The sequence below is a fragment of the Canis lupus genome, chromosome 11 (assembly GCF_003254725.2).
Source record: "Canis lupus dingo isolate Sandy chromosome 11, ASM325472v2, whole genome shotgun sequence".
Taxonomy (NCBI): Eukaryota; Metazoa; Chordata; class Mammalia; order Carnivora; family Canidae; genus Canis; species Canis lupus.
The window spans coordinates 2519399-2535368 of record NC_064253.1 but is presented as its reverse complement, the minus strand read 5'-3'; the positions used below and the strand labels follow the sequence as shown (position 1 = coordinate 2535368).

The 15970-nt window shown below is 52.7% G+C and overlaps 1 protein-coding gene and 1 long non-coding RNA gene across 3 annotated transcripts in view; both read right to left on the bottom strand.

Annotated features, from left to right (window-relative positions):
* Window positions 1–15970, bottom strand: part of ADAMTS2 (ADAM metallopeptidase with thrombospondin type 1 motif 2) — a 224564-nt gene that overhangs the window by 105540 nt on the left and 103054 nt on the right. The window lies entirely within an intron of this gene.
* LOC112659599 (uncharacterized) lies at window positions 9825–15815 on the bottom strand. Of its 2 annotated transcripts, XR_003136411.3 has the most exons (4): window positions 14018–15815; window positions 13266–13370; window positions 12275–12379; window positions 9825–9987 (listed from the first exon to the last, which is right to left on the bottom strand). It is a non-coding gene; the product is annotated as an uncharacterized LOC112659599 (long non-coding RNA). The 2 variants fall into 2 exon arrangements; XR_003136410.3 differs by lacking the exon at window positions 13266–13370 and having other exon boundaries at window positions 9827–9987; window positions 14018–15048.

Below are 15970 nucleotides of genomic sequence, written 5' to 3'. Positions count from 1 at the left end.
ATGCCAAGCATCTGTTGGAGGATATGGAAAGATATGCTCTCTCCTCCTTGCTGTGATTGCTAAGCTGGTAAAATATGAGCCATGGGCTGCTGGATACCTTCTCATCCTGTGAGAAGCACAGCTGAGAAATGAAGAGAACAGGTGACACCATTTAGGTCTCGACTCCAGCCATGCCTAAAGCCATTATAGCCCTGGGCTTTCCAGCTCTGAATCAATTCATTTGGACTTCTGTCTCTTGTAGCCATAAAAATCCTAAAATGCATCGCCCTACACATATATATGTAGTCATATGCACTGTCAAAAGTAAGCTAGACACCATTGTTTGATTTTGTAGCCATAACCTTCAGACGGTTAGCATCAGCTGGTGCTACTCTGTTGAGCCTCCTACTTTTGGAGAGAGCCCAGTGCAGACAGAGCGGGGACAGGGAAAGTCCACTGTGGATTTAAGGGATGTGGCCAAGAGAAAGAGGCCAAGCTCTAGTTTGGCCCCCCACAGATATGTGTCCTTGGGAGGTGGGAGGACCTGCCAGATGCCACAGTAGCCCTGGCAGAGGCACTGAGGCCACTGAGGCTGGGCCCAAACCAGCGGGGCCATGCTGAATGACCAGGAGCTCTGAGCACCTCCCAGGCTCCCTGCAGCAGCACCAGACCAAAGAAAGAGCACCAGCCCGGCTCTCCTGCTGCACACACTGGCAGGCCCCAGCTCGAGTGGCCCACCGCCTGCGGCCTTCATGCAGAACACCCCCTTCTCAGCTCTCTACCCTCACACCAGCCAAACAGCCTAGGCTCCTCCACTCCTGCCTGCGTGCCCTGCACCACCCTCCTGCCAGCTCCTGAAGCCCATCTACCCGCAGGTATGCACAAGGGCATCTTCAAAAATCAGGTCCCTGCTGTCCAGGAGCTGAAAGTGTCCTGCCCTGGTGAGCTCCTGTGCACAGCCACGGCAGGGCGGGTCCCTGGGACCGGCTGTAGTCTCCAGGGCACCAAACATCCTCTCTGTGGGCAGTCAGCTGCAGGAAGGGGAGCTAAGCCCGAGTTACCTCCTCACTACCGCTCCCCAGCACACAGCGGCCAGATGGCAGGATACAATGGAGAGACTGGCAGATCGCGTAATGAAAATATTTACTGTGAACTTCAGAACAAAACACAGACACCCACAGGTCCCAACAGAAGGGAGGATTCCCTGGGATTTCATTTTAAATGTGGGGGAAGCGGGAGGCTGGCAAGCAGGATGCTGATGGCCATTGTCGGGGGCCAGGGGCCTGGGGGCTTCCCCTCCATGTACATCTTGTACAAGTGTATCAGAGGCCAGGGAATCCCATCGCCAGCTTCCTTCATACTCCTGAGTCCTGGATTTGGACATCCGGCAGCCTCCTGGGCATCACTCCTGGGAAGGCCCTCAGGTACTCCACACAGAATTCCAGGATTAAACCACTAAACTAAACCACTTCCACCACCCATACCCACAACTCCAGCTGTACTACCTACCTCAGGCCGTGGCAGCTGTGTACACCCAGGCCCAAGCCAAGAGAAGGGCCTGCTTCTCCCTGACCTACAAAGTCCACTCCCTCCTCACCCTAGGGGTCCCTACACCTGTCCCCACCCCCTCTGCTTTGGCCCTAGCTCATGATTTCCCAGGAACCAGTTCCTCATTGGTTCTCCGAATCCAAGTTCCAAGGCATTTCTCTTCAGCTGCCAACCTCAGATTCCTATGCTGAGGCCCATGTCATGCACAGTGGCTGAGGATGATGCAGGGAGGGGTCCTAGTGCTTTAAGAGGGGCTCTGTGCCAATATGCACTAGAAGGTGTGGGATGTGGCCCAGCCCTGCCAGAGGCCCTCTCCTGCCAGGCCATCATTGAGATGTAGGAACTCACAGCTGCCTGTCCAAGCCCCACCCCCAGCCCAGGGACAGTCCCCTGGTCCCCCACCACTACCTGCACCCCTCCTGGCCCCACTTGGGACCAGTCACACAGAGGGGATGGGGCCAAGATACATGGCTCCTCCCAGCTGACACCACAACTCAGGGTGGCAGTGCAGGGTAGGCCACCTTCTATTTATTTATTTATTTATTTATTTATTTATTTATTTATTTGACAGAGAGAGAGAGAGAGAGAGGCAGAGACACAGGCAGAGGGAGAAGCAGGCTCCATGCAGGGAGCCTGACGCGGTACTCAATCTCGGGTCTCCAGGATCATACCCTGGGCTGAAGGCGGCGCTAAACCGCTGAGCCACCCAGGCTGCCACAAAGCCACCTTCTTAAGAGAAAGAATTCTTCAGACACCCTCAGCAGCAGCAGGATGGGGAAAGACCCCCATTGTCGACAATGAAGATGGCATTGGCAGCATGGAGCATCAGGGCTTTAAGGACATCCCTATGTATTCTTCACAGCAGCCCCATGGGTCAGGAAGGGACTCTCTTATGCAGATGGAGGGACAAGCTTGAGACCATCACACTCTAGCCCACAGCCCCACAATAGCAGAGAGCAGCAGGGAAGATGTCTAACTCCAGGATCCAGGTCAGCCCATGGCACGGGCCTCAGATAGGGCCACTCAGAGCCAACTGCATTGGGGCCCATGGACAACAGGCTGCTCTAAATGTCAGGGAACCACCCCTACCAAACTGGGGACCTCATCCCAGATCCACACTCATCCAGTCTACTTTCAGCCTCACCCTGTCCACCTTCAGCCCTGAGGTGTGGGGCTCTAATAAGAACCCAGAGAATCAAGAGAGTGTTTCATCCTGCTTACCACCCCATGGGCCTCGAGCCTTGTATTATTGGTGTCGGGTTGTAAGCTGGAACTTTAGATGCCCTACATGATGTGCTGGACGGTGGGAGGGAGACACTGAGGGTCCATTTTCAGGGCCCCTGTGCGCGTAGCTCCAGGGGTTTCACCTTCACACAAACTGCTCATAAGTGCATGCCCTGGGAGGTGCTCATGCACGGGGCCCCTTCCACTTTAAAACCTGGCCATGGAGCAGACAGGAAAATGGACCAAGTGGCAAGGAGTAGATTTCTAACAGGAGAGATGGCCCACTGACCACTGCTCCTTGTGTCTGTCCCTGCCCAGAGCCTGCTGAAGAACAGAAGTGACTGACTAGGGACTGTCCCTGGCCCTCTCCACTAATGTGGGGGTGAAAGGGTGGGTGCAGTGGGGGCAGCCCTGAGAAACCTGCCTCTTGACTGAATCCATGGAGTGCGCAGGGGATACTGGCAGGGTGGACACCTCAGATTAGTCCAAGAAGAGCTCTGTGTGGGAGTGACTCCTCTTCCTAAGTCCTCCACTGCATCCCACTGGGTCTGGGAGTCTGGAGCGCCCCCATCTCCCTGCCCTCTCTCCCAGGGAACGTTAGGCAGGCCCTGCCTTCCTTTCTGTTTTTCTGGCCTTTCTCTACCTTCCACAGGTAGGAGGCACAGGATGAGCCTGCCGTGAACCTCCCCTTTTGGCCCTAAGGTACAGACAGGGTGGATGGCACATAGAGGCCCTGTTGAGGGCCCCAGGTGCACTATCCTGTCCCACAGATAATGGTGTTTCGTCCTGTCTGCCTTCTTATGTGAGCTCAGTGGGTTCAGAAGCTGGGGGTGCTGGTGTCCTGAGGGCACACTGATTAACCCTGGTGGACCCCACATGTCCCTGTCCCATGATCCTTCCTGCCTTGAAAGGCCACAGCCTGCAGGTACTAGGGAGGGAAGAGGCTCCCCTGCTCTTCAGAGATGTGGAGCTGCCATGCTTCCATGGTGGCCACCAAGGCACACTTGCTACATTCCCTACACAACACCAACCCACGGTGTTGACAGGGCTTAATTTGATCAGCCCCATTTAGAGACAGGAGGAAATGAGAAATCAGAGCAAGTGCTGAATGCTGTAAATTTAATCCATGACACAGCCTCACAAGGGCCTTTCCTAACACACTGGGGGTTGGGGGTGCACTCCAGGTCCAGATCCCGTGGCCACCTGAGGGCTGCCCTTCTGCAGAAAGGATGGCGCAGAGCCAGTTCACCAGGCCTCTGGCTGTCCCAGACAGCCCAAGGGCTCCAGAGGACAGGCCAGGCGGCTAGACAGGAAGGGACTACAAAAATCACCATGTTCGACTTTAAAGGTCTGGGGTTTTCTTTCCTGGTTTGAAAGCAGATGTGAGGGGCACCTGGGTGGTTAAGTGGTTGAGCGTCTGCCTTTGGCTCAGGTTGTGATCCGGGGTCCTGGGGGATCGAGTCCCACATCAGGCTTCCCGTGGGGAGCCTGCTTCTCCCTCTGCCTATGTCTCTGCCTCTGTGTGTGTGTGTGTGTGTCTCATGAATAAATAAATAAAATGTTTTGAAAGAAAGAAAGAGAAAGAAAGAAAGAAAGAAAGAAAGAAAGAAAGAAAGAAAGAAAGAAAGAAAGAAAGAGAGAGAGAGGAAAGAAAGAAAGAAAGAAAGAAAGAAAGAAAGAAAGAAAGCAAGCAAGCAAGCATATGTGACTCTGCCAGGTGTGCCCTGAGACACAGTGGACGAGCTTGCCAGCTTGCAGACCACAGATCTCCTGCCTGGCCCTGCCAGGGCACTGCCATCACTGTCGTGCATTCAGGGCACCCAGTTACCCGGGGACTCAGGCTTGCTGCTCCCATCTGCATCACCGAATTGGACACTAAGAGCCCGTATGACCCAGGCCCTATCCACCCGACCACCTTGCCTGCTGGATTCTCCCCCAGTGGAGATCTCTGCACACCACTCTCTGGGTAGGACTCTCCGCCAGGCAAGTCCTGTGCCTCCAAAGTCCAGCCCCCGCTTTTCTCCTGTTTGGGACAATTCCTGACCACCTGCCCCTTCCACCTGGCCGAGTCAATAGGTACTTTCCTGGCTCCCAAAACCTTTGTTTCTATTCATTCATTTGCTCATGAAGTATGTCAGTACCAACCATCTGCAAGGCCCCGTGCCACGTGACCCTCATGACAGCAATCTGTGCAATGTCACTATCACAAACCTGTTGACTTGCTCGCTCTCTCTCTCTCTCTCTCTCACATACACACACACGTGCATGCATAAGCACACACACTCAAACTTGCACACACATGTGCACACTTAAACCCACACTCATACTCATGCTTACACATTCATGCCCACAAACTCACAAATTCACACCTTCTACCATGAATTCCTGGAAGACTAAGGCTGCCTCTGGCTCCCCTCCAGGTCCCCAGACATCCACATGGGGCTTGACAAAATAAGTCAATAAACTGGGGCCCAAACCACCTGTTAGTAAATGGAAAGCCACTGTTATCCTTGTGCCACTGATCAGCAAACTGAGGTCAGGAGGGCAGGGGGAGGCAGCAGGCGTGGAAGAGCTACGGCCAGTATTTTCTTGGCAGGAACGGTCATGGGCAGACACAGAGAAAGGTGTGGCCACTTCCTTCCTGGCCATCGTTTTATAGGGGCAGAGCGTGAAGGCAGCCAGGGGCCTGGCTCTTGCTACTCACCTCTCCCTCTCCTCCTGGGAGGGCTGTTGTCATGGCTCCAGGCACACACACCCCTACCACCTGCAGGCACCAGGTGACACCAAGGCCCTGGGCCGGAGCACAGGTCAAGTGTGGTGCCAAAGCAACCCTCACAGGGGCCTCCGCGGCCATCAGGGTACCCACAATGCCAACTGCATGGACTCTGTGCCTGCAGAGACAATAGGTGGTGAGCCCTACAGTAACTGAAACTTCCTCATCCGCAGCTCATACCCACTATTTACCTGTGTCTCTTTGTTCTTGAAGCCAGCTGCTAGTGGGTATGAATTATTGTGGGATCCTCACATGGAGAACCAATGAACACTCGCTGGGCAACAGACACTTGTTATACCCCAGGCTCCTCCTCTCTTTTGGGGTCTTTCCCCAGTCCCACACACAGCCACCAGCCCACTAAACATGTACACATAGAGGATTCATGTCCTAATATGTAAAGTGCTCCTTCAAATCAACAAGAAACAGCCCAGGAATTCAAAAGGAATATGGGTATTGGTATAAATGGACAGTTCTCAAAAAAGAAAAACAAGCAGCTTTTAAACGTATGAAAAGATTCCCAATAAAAGATTCCCTTTTATTACTTAATAAAAGCAATACTTGGGGATCCCTGGGTGGCGCAGCGGTTTAGCGCCTGCCTTTGGCCCAGGGCGCGATCCTGGAGACCCGGGATCGAATCCCACGTTGGGCTTCCAGTGCATGGAGCCTGCTTCTCCCTCTCCCTGTGTCTCTGCCTCTCTCTCTCTCTCTCTGTGTGTGACTATCATAAATAAATTAAAAAAAATAAAAAAAAAAGCAATACTTGTGTCCGATGATCAAAATAAAAATGTGAGGATTAGAGGCACACGATGCTAGAAATGAGTGAGGGAGAGACAAGCAGAGTGTGGCACAGAGGGCTGAGGAGAGGTGAGGTCAGGGGCAGAGGCCACTGGAACCCACACTGTGTGGAAGATCGTCATACTGAAGACATGGCCAGAGATGTGGCTCCCTTTGTTCTTCAGAGCAGCCCCCACTTCTTGGGGGGGGGATGCGGCAGCAGAGAGAGCTGATAGAGTAGATGCGGAGGACAAGCACGCAGGGGGCTGTAAAGCAACATCATCATCATCACTGCGGTGATGCAGGACGTAGGAAGCTGAGCTGGGCACCCCATCACCCTGGGAAGCCCTTTGCTTCAGAGGGGACGTCAGGAGGTGTCACATGGAGGTGGGGAGGCCAGTTGGGGCATGTTGAGCCTGAAGCTCCTGTGGGGACTCCAAAGACAGACATCTACTAGGCACTCAGGTACAAGGTGTCTGGGGCAAAAAGAGGGCTGGAGGGTGGTCTGGGGGCCTGAGTGTATGCGGTTAATGTAAGCCATGGGGTTTGCCATCCGGGACACCTAGGGGGAAGGGAATCAAGCAACTGCAAACAGGTGAACAGAAAGTTATGAGCATCTTTACTGACTCCTGCCCATCACCCAGAATCTTGTCCAGGCACCAGGCAGCTGTTCTGTCCTGTCCAGTCAGGGAGGCCAGGTGGGGGCCACCTCACTACAGCCCATGGCCTCCAGCAGGATGGGCTGGGGGTGCCTCCACCCCCCACGGTGTAAGGCTTGCCTGGGTGTGAGATGAGAGGAGTCTCTGCTCAGGACCTGGCCCTCAACCCAATGCAACCACTGCCTTGCATGCATCTATCTGATGCCTCCCAGGGCAGCAAATGTGCCCACAGCTGGAGTGCTCGCCAGACACGTCTGGTTCTGCCGGCCCTGCCCTTGGCACTAGCACGATCCCAACCAACCAAACCTAGCTGGCATTCACCACCCTGCCAGTCCGATCCTGAGCATGTATGAGCACCCCAGGGGCGGTGCCTTCACACCTGTCACCTCACTCACCATCTATAACCACCTAAGCAGAAATCCTCATACCCCTTCCAAGATGAGCGCTGAGACTCAGAGTCTGGACCAAAGTCTCAGTGGTGAGTGCTGACCCTGGATAAGCTTGGCCAGTTCAGTAAGACCCCCCGCTCCCCACTGACACCTGAGAGGTATTCTGGGTTCTGATCCAGCAAGGCCACTTCCCAAGTGAGACATGGCGAAGCCAGTCTCCCTCTCTGGGCCTCAGTTTCTCTCTCTGAAAAATAGGCACAGTGACTCACAGGGCATGTGTTCAGGGCACATAAAACAGCAGAAACTCAGGAAAAGTAAGGGGACCTTAAAGTCCTTGACAGAGAATCAAGGGAAAGGAGGTGACAGTCTGCCCTATGCCAGAGAGTCAGACTCAGATGGCTTGTAAATGCCCCCAAATATGGAACGGGCCACAAACACCAGACCCCTGCTTGTTCCCCCAGCCTGGGCCTCCAGCTGCTCCAAAGCAAAAACTCTTTTGAGGGCTCAAGGGTGTGTCCCCCAAGGTCCTCCTCCAAGAAACACCCCTCCCAGGCCGCTCTTGAAATCACCTCCAAGAAGAAAAAATCACTTCTGCTTCCAAAGACATCCCCTGGCAGGAAATGGGCCACAGGCACCATGAATGTTTAATTACATTAATTGTCCAAGTTCAGAGCACACCATGACTCCCTAAGTACTTTATGGGCAATTGTAATTAAGCATGAAATGGCTCACTTGTACAACTCCCCTTTCTCACCCTCTCCAGGCTGCTGGGAGCTTCCCACGGCCTCCCAGCCTCACTAGCTAATGCTCACCTTCGTTCTTTCTTATTTAATTTTCTGAACTTTTCTCTTGACATCCCTATCCGGGACATTCCTGGGCTTTGGCACACGACCCGAAGTGCTGCAATTACTTAACTATAAAACTCCCATAGAAATTTGCTTTTGACTTTGTTAGAAAGCGTTGTAATCAAACCTCTGAGAGTCCCGATCGATGGGCTGGCCTGGCAGAGGAACTACATCACAGGATTAAGTGGCTTAGCAAAAGGAGAGCTCGGCGGGCAGGCGGGCAGGTAGAATGACTAGAAAGTCTAGCCTGGCCCTTGCAGGGCCAGCAGGGATGGCAAACGCTCCCCCAGCCCTGGCACTCACTGGGCCCTGAAATGTTACCCTGGGTTCAGCTGTGACAGGTGTGTGCAGGTCTTGAGATGGTCGTTCCCCATATATACTCTGGGGCCTGCCCCTGCAGAGACCAGAGGGAGACCTGGCCTTAAATAGACATCAGATACGCACTTTCGACATTATGCTCTAGGAGGCTGTGCACACGGGCACACAGAGAGGATGAGGTTTGCGGGGGAAGATAGGCCCACATCTCAGGAGCCCCTGGATGTGGGCCCTGAGCCAGGCAGGTCAGGAGAAAAACTGTAGGATCATCAATGCCCCCTCACACTGTCCAGGCTCACCTGCCTCAGGACTCTTCCAGGTCCTTCCCCAGCCGAGCTTCTGCTTCCCTACTGATTATCCTCTCAGTAATTCCATTCATGCTGTCTGCCACCAGAGAACTTTCCTGCCACAAGGGCATCTCCAGCAGGCACCCACGGACATCACCACCCCATGCACAGGCCAGGCACCACGGGGCTTAACCCCTGCTCTGCAGGGAATTCTAAACATCACCCAGGTAGGAAGCCCCAGGGTGGGGGGAACCTGCCAGCCCTGCGTGGAGAAGCTCAGAAAGTGAGTATGGCCAGATCCCCACAGGAGACGGAGCCCAACAGGCTCTACTCACCCACACCCAGTCTGACTCCTCACCACAGAGGGCTGGGCATCCTCGGGGCTTCACACTCACTCTCCTCCTCCCTCCCTCCACGCCTGCTCCCTATGCCAGGACCACGTGTGGGCCAATAGATACTTGCCCATCTGCAGCCTGAATCATCCTCTAGGCCCCAGACCCACCACCCTGCTGCCACATTCTCCCTGGGACATCCAGAGCCACTCGGTGCCAAAAGCCCAAGTGAGACAACACCTCACTCTTCCTTATCCCAATCCTGGAAGACACCAACGACCCTCCTCTTCCCCCCTGCCTCCCTCCCACAGCCTGGGAGTTGTCAGATGCTGGCACTGCCTGCTCTGTCCCCTGATATCTGCACCCTCTGCCCAGGCCGTGCTGAGGTCATACCTCATCACCTCCAACCAGCCAGCAGCAGCCTGCATACCGACCTCAGCACGTTGGACCCTGCAACAGTACCTGGACCAACCCAGGCCTCCATAGGAGTGTGATCCTCACTGGCCAGGGCCCGTTGAGAGGCCTATCACCCCACACATTTGTGTCCTGCCCAGAAGACTCACCAGTATTCCTGGGCTGCACTTGCAATTGTGCGTCCTAGAAAATGCTGTTTGCTTTGCCCCCACCTGCCCTTTCTGGCACACTCCCATTCAGTCTACCAAACTCAGCTCCATACCCCAGCTCCTCACCCCTGCAAACAGAGCCAGTCACTCTTCTAGACTCTCACAGCAGTCTGTACTTTATTCTATTAAAACATGGATGACGTGGATTGGATTATAAAGTCATGAACTCCTGAAGGAAAAGCAGGTGTTGGACTCATCCTTGGGCCATCAGTCTGGCAGAGGGTGATGGTCTGTGCATGCTGAAATGAGAGAATAATTGGGGGCAAAAAGACAAACCTACCCCACCTGCGGGACACCATGAAGTGCTCAGGGTGCGTGAAACAGAAAACATCCTTTGTGCCTATGGGACCAAGTGCCCACCCATGTGTGTCTGAGTCTTGCCAAGGGTACCAGGCCCAGGCCCAGTGGAAACCAGATGCACCCCAAAGAGAATTGGCAGGTAGGCCTTAAAGACACCTGCCTGGCCCTTCTGTCTCAGGTTCTAGGGACTGGCACTGCAGATAAGTTCTAGGTCACAGGGGAAGGGCTTTGTTCCCATCCTGGCTAGAAGCATCTGCCTGGGACCAGTGAAAGGGCTCACATGCCAGGCCCCGCCTTAGAAGGGAAGGGAGCAGGGAAAGAGGTAGGAAGGAGGGTGGACCACATCTTTCCAGACCAAAGTTAGAATCCAGTACTGACACCAACCAAACTTGCTCCTCTCTACTGCAAGGCCCCCACCTGAACTGCTGACCCCCAGATAGAGCTCCTAGGAGGCCCCACACATTCTCCCTGCACGAGGACTGCTCCAACTGTCCTTATCACCCACCAGAGTGTGGATCATCTCCTCATCTGACTCAGCCTCTTCTCAGAAATCTTCAAGCCTCAGCCCTGCTCCTGTCACCAGTGTCTGTGTTTACTTGGTCTTAGTTCTGGTCCCCATTGCACTGAGCATTGCCCCCCAGCCATAGGACAGTGCTTGCCCCGAAGCCCCTGCTATGCTCTAGCTTCCAGAGGTAGCTGTGCTTTGTGAGATGTTGACCCCATCAGGTGGCTGCATCCGGCCCAGCCCTTTGCCCCAAGGCATCCTTGACTCCAGGAAGGGAAGGCGCTGCCCCAGAAGAGAAGACGGGCATCCCCTCTCTGAAGGAGGTTCAGGGTTATCCTTCCCGTCAAGCCTGTAGACTCTGGACCCACGCCCTTCTGTGGGGACAGAAAAGGCAAACACTCTTCCCTGGTGCTTGGGGAAGATGGACAGCAGTCCCAAAGGTTCTGGCTACCCTCAGGAGTACAGAAAGGGAATCTAAATACCAAATCTGCCAGGCAAGCCCCACCTCTAGGCTGAGACTGAGGTCCTAAGACTTCAATGAAAATTACAGAGACAAAGCCAGAGACCTTAAGCCAGGGACATGGAAAGGCTGTCAAGACCTCTCATTGCAGGGCTTTTCCAAGAGGGTTTCCCCTTTGAGATCCCTTTAGTTACTTTGAACCAAATCACATCAGGTGATTGCTTCGCAATGGGAGGGCAGTGTGGCTGCTGCTGTCTGAGCTCAGGCGATGGATGATTATCTGAGCCACCATGTTACAGCATCTGGAAGAGTTTCCTGCTCTGGGGCCTCTTTTGGGGCTCTCTCTGTGTCCCTGGGGGGCCGGAGAGGCTGGCTTCAACTGCAAAATGTCAAGGCAAGGAGTAATGTGTCCCTTGGTCTTGCCTTCATCCCCAAAATCACCAGGATGCAAGAGTCTAGTGCTTCTCGTCCTGCAAGGAGCCAATGGAGAAAGCATCAAGCAACATAGCTAAAGAAGCCATGACATCTCTTTCTCTCTCCTGAAATATGTTGGACCATTGGCTGCTCTTGTGAGGGTCCAGGTGGAAGGATGGTGAGTTACCCAGAACTTGGAGCTGCCCCCATCAAAGCCATGACCATCCTACAACACACACGCCAAGCCCAATAACAAGACCCCGGTGAAGCTGCAGGCTCTGGAAACAGCTGAGCTGCCCAGTGGCTTGGAAGAAGGTGAAGCAGTAACATTTGCTCTGGGGGAATGCATGCGCCTCCTAAGCCCTGAAGGAAACCATGGAGGAGCTGGGGCAGCTCTAGTTCCCTGGAATGTGCCAACACCTCTCTGTGGCACAGGGAAGTATACACGGATCATCCCCTGGCTACTGACTGAGCCCCCCCTGCCCCCGCAATGGCTCCTGGGACACACCACCAGCTGCATGCCACTCCCTGCCTAGGGAGCTCCCATTCCAGTGGAGGTAACATAGAGTATGCCGACAACGGTAAGCACCTGGAGAACAAGAAAAGAAGAGCAGAGAGGCTGGGAGTGCTACAGCCACTGCAAAATACACAAGTGGTCGGGGTATACCTCCCTGAAAGGGGCCATGTGAACAAAGCCTTGAAAGAGGTGGAGGGAGGAGCCATGGGAGCATTGGAGGCAGAAAGAAGGGCCCATGCTGGGCCAGGAGGCCAGGAGGGCAGTGGGAGTGACAGTGGGAAAATAGTAGGCAGTGGGAACAGGGTAGCAAAGAGCCAGATGGCGCAGTACCTCACAGACTGTAAGGATGCTGTCTCCTCAGATGAATGATGGGGGGCTGTTGTGGGGTTTTGAGTGGAGGACAGACATGATCTGACTGAAGACATTGAAGAATCCCTGGGTGGAGAACAACATCGTTTAATATTCCGTTTCTATGAAAGGCCTGTGGACACGGGCAAATCCAGAGATAGGAAAGAGGTTCACAGTTGCCTAGGGCTGGGGGGACGTAGGAACAGAGGGTGACACCTGAGGAGGGAGGGGTCTTCCAGGGGTCATGCAAATGTCCTACGCTGACTGTGGCAATGGTTGTACAGCTTGGAGAATATATTAAAAGCCACTGACGAAAAAAAAAAATAAGTAAATAAAAATAAATAAAAGCCACTGACGGGGATCCCTGGGTGGCGCAGCGGTTTAGCGCCTGCCTTTGGCCCAGGGCGCGATCCTGGAGTCCCGCAATCGAGTTCCACGTCAGGCTCCTGGCATGGAGCCTGCTTCTCCCTCCTCCTGTGTCTCTGCCTCTCTCTCTCTCTCTCTCTCTCTCTACCATAAATAAATGAATAACTCTAAAAAAAAATTTTAAAAAAAGCCACTGACTGTACACTTTAAGTGGGTGACTTGTATGGTATGTGAATTTTATGCCAATAAAGCTGTTTGAGAAAAAGAATCCCCACAGCCATACTTGGGACAGACCAGGGGCACTGGGGAGGGGGTGCACCATGCTCAGTTCTACTGGGGTTTGAAAGGGAAGCCAACAGATTTCCTGACAGGTTGCCCATGGCACGTAAGAGGGAGAGAGGAATGGGTGAAAACTCAAGCCCTCCACTCAGCCAAGGCTGGCCGTCCACAGAGACACTTGGTGCAGCAGAGCTGGGATTAAGGTTGGGAGTTCACTCCAGGGCATGCAGAATTCAATATTTCTGTTAGGCATCCCAGGGTCAAGGAGACAGTGGGACTAGGAGTCGGGAGTGAGGAAAGGAGGAAAGTCTTGGCTAGAAGTACAAACCTGGGAGCCATTGACATTCTGAGGGTGCAGAAAGCAACAAAATGGATGAGATCACCAATGTGGGATGTGGAGGAAGACAAGAAGAGCTCCAAGGATGACAGACACCTGGGGGATGCCAACACTCAGGGCGGGGAGAGAAGGGGGAGGATCAGCATACACTCGGAAGGGGGCCAGAGCCCCCCTTTTTTCAGGGTATCCTGGAAGCCATATCAGGAGTAGGAGGACCCACCCTGACACATGCCACTGAGGGAAACTCAGTGCTGGCCAATGGATGTGGCAACACGGAAGTCACCAGTGATCTCGAGGAGGACAGGTGTCGACAAGTGATGAGGGCAGAAGCCTGATTGAGTGGGGTTAAGAGAGACTCCCATTCTCCCAGGAGGAACTGGACATAGTAATTACTCTTTAGGGTCTTTTTCTATTAAGGGAGCCAAGAAAGGGGCAGTAGCTGGCAGGGGAGGAGAGGGGTCAGGTGTGCATGAGGAGGAAGATGTTGGGGGTGTGCTCCACCCTGGCAGACGGTGCCGAGACAGGCACTGCCACAAGTCCTGGTCACCGCTGTGGCCCCATAAATGTTCTCAGACCCAGTGTTAAGGTTCTACCTCTTCCAAGGGTTTTGTCCTGAGAGGGAAGTAGAATGAGGAGTTTGACTCTCCTGGCAGAACTTGATGGACCTCTTGGAGGGCAACCTCGATGAGCTTAGCTCAATTTGGGAGAGGGTGTCAGGTTCAGTGAAAGAAAAGGAAACCTACACTTGGAAGAATTTCAAGAGAGGAGCTGGCTTGGGCCTTGGTTTTGCTGGCAGATGCGTGTAGCTACATGGATGAGGTAAACCCAAGCCCATCGTGGAAGCTGCTGAAGAACAGTGAAGCCCTCTGGCCAAGAAGACACTGGAATGTGGAATGAGGAAGACAAAAGAGAACCTTCCAGAGCTAGAGGCCAGGCCACTGCAGGCTGGGCTGAGCAACAGAATCAGGGGGCTGTGTCCACCAACACAGTGTGCAAATACCCACAGGACAATGTGGGTACCTCCCTTGTCCTCTAGTCTGTGTGACCCTGGACAGGGCAGCCGGTGCTTGCTGCCCCAGATGACCTCCAAGAGGCACAAGCTACCAGATATGACCTCATGCTGGTGGAAACCAACACAGAGAGGCTCCCCTCATCCCCCAAAGCTAGGCAAGATCAATTTGTTATCCTGAACTTCTGTGAGTCAGAGTTTTCAGCCTCACTGCCATCTAAACAGAGTCAAAATCAATTTGATGTCCAAAATGATGTGAAAATTGCCATGTCGAAGGCCATTCTGTAATTTCAATTTATTAAAGCCAAGCAACCGCAGCCCTCTTGGAGAAGTTTACCTCTGGGTAGGATTCAAGTTTGCTCTTTGTTTGACTTGCACAACTTGAATTCATTTCAGCATTTCAGGAAAAGGCCATTCATTTTTGCATGCAGAGTGCAGTTAAGAGAGATACAGACTCTCACAAAGTTTGTTTTTAAGTTCTGAATCTGTGAAAGAGGTTTACGATGTGTGAAGAGCAATTGTAAATAAAACTGTGTGTGCCTGCCTATATACACATTTTAAATTAGAGGGGCAAGTAGAGGCCATTGGTTTGACTTTCCAAACCAGTACCCCTCTTTCTGCTGGGAAGGGCCCTGCCTCACCCCATGTGGCTCTGGAATACATCATGCCTGATCTACCTCAGTTGGCACATAACCATTCTTTGCACCCCTCACTGCAGTGACTGGCACAAGAGGAGGTATGTGACTGGCATGAGGCTAATCACTGGCCCTCTGTGAGATTGGTACTGTGGAAGAAAGAAAACTTCCCTCCCTGGATCAGTGAGCTCACAGCACAAGCCTGGGGCTGCTTGTGCAGAGAGCCAATCTAAGGAGGAAGCCTCTGTGGGAGAGGCCAAGTTGAAAGAAAGAGGGAGAGACAGAGCCTTAGCAGCTTCTTTTGGGACAGTTGTTCCTTCAATCATATGTGCCAGCATATTTCCTTTTCTTGGCTTAATTAGATTTGTGCCTCCAACACTTGCACAGGCATATACGGAGTCTTCTACCCTTCTCACTGCTATGGTCCCAAGATAGGTTAAGAATAAACTCTCTCAAGAGTTCCACTTCTGGAACGGTGGCATGAGGAACCCCTTGAACCTGTTTCCTAGCACAACAGCCATAACTGATAAAAATAATGAAAAGGAAAACCAACAATAGCAATTTAAAGTCTTTGGAAATTGTCCCAAGGGCATCCAGTAAATTAAGAAGTAACATTTATTCAAGAACAACTACTTAATCTTGGGAAGAAAACCCCAATTAGGAAGAACAGTAAGGAGGAGGCTGGAGACATAGACTTTACTCCATTCTATGCTGGAGACACAGACTTCACTACAATAGTCAAGCCAGGCCAAGAAACAAACAAATAAGCAAACAACAATAAAATAAAGCCCCAGAGTGGTAAAGTGGAGTCAATATCCATAAATGTACAGTTTCCAACAACAAACAAGTGAGATAGGCAAAAAAAGAAGAAAGTGTAACCCATAAATAGGGTGGGGAAGTAGGAAAGCAGGCAACATAAACATAAACTGCCTGTGAGCAGTCCCAGATGTCAGATTTAACAAAGATTTCAAAAAAGATCTTTTAAATACATTCAACGAACCAAATGAAGCCATGTCTAAAGAAGTAAAGGAGCTGTGATGACAATGTCTCAT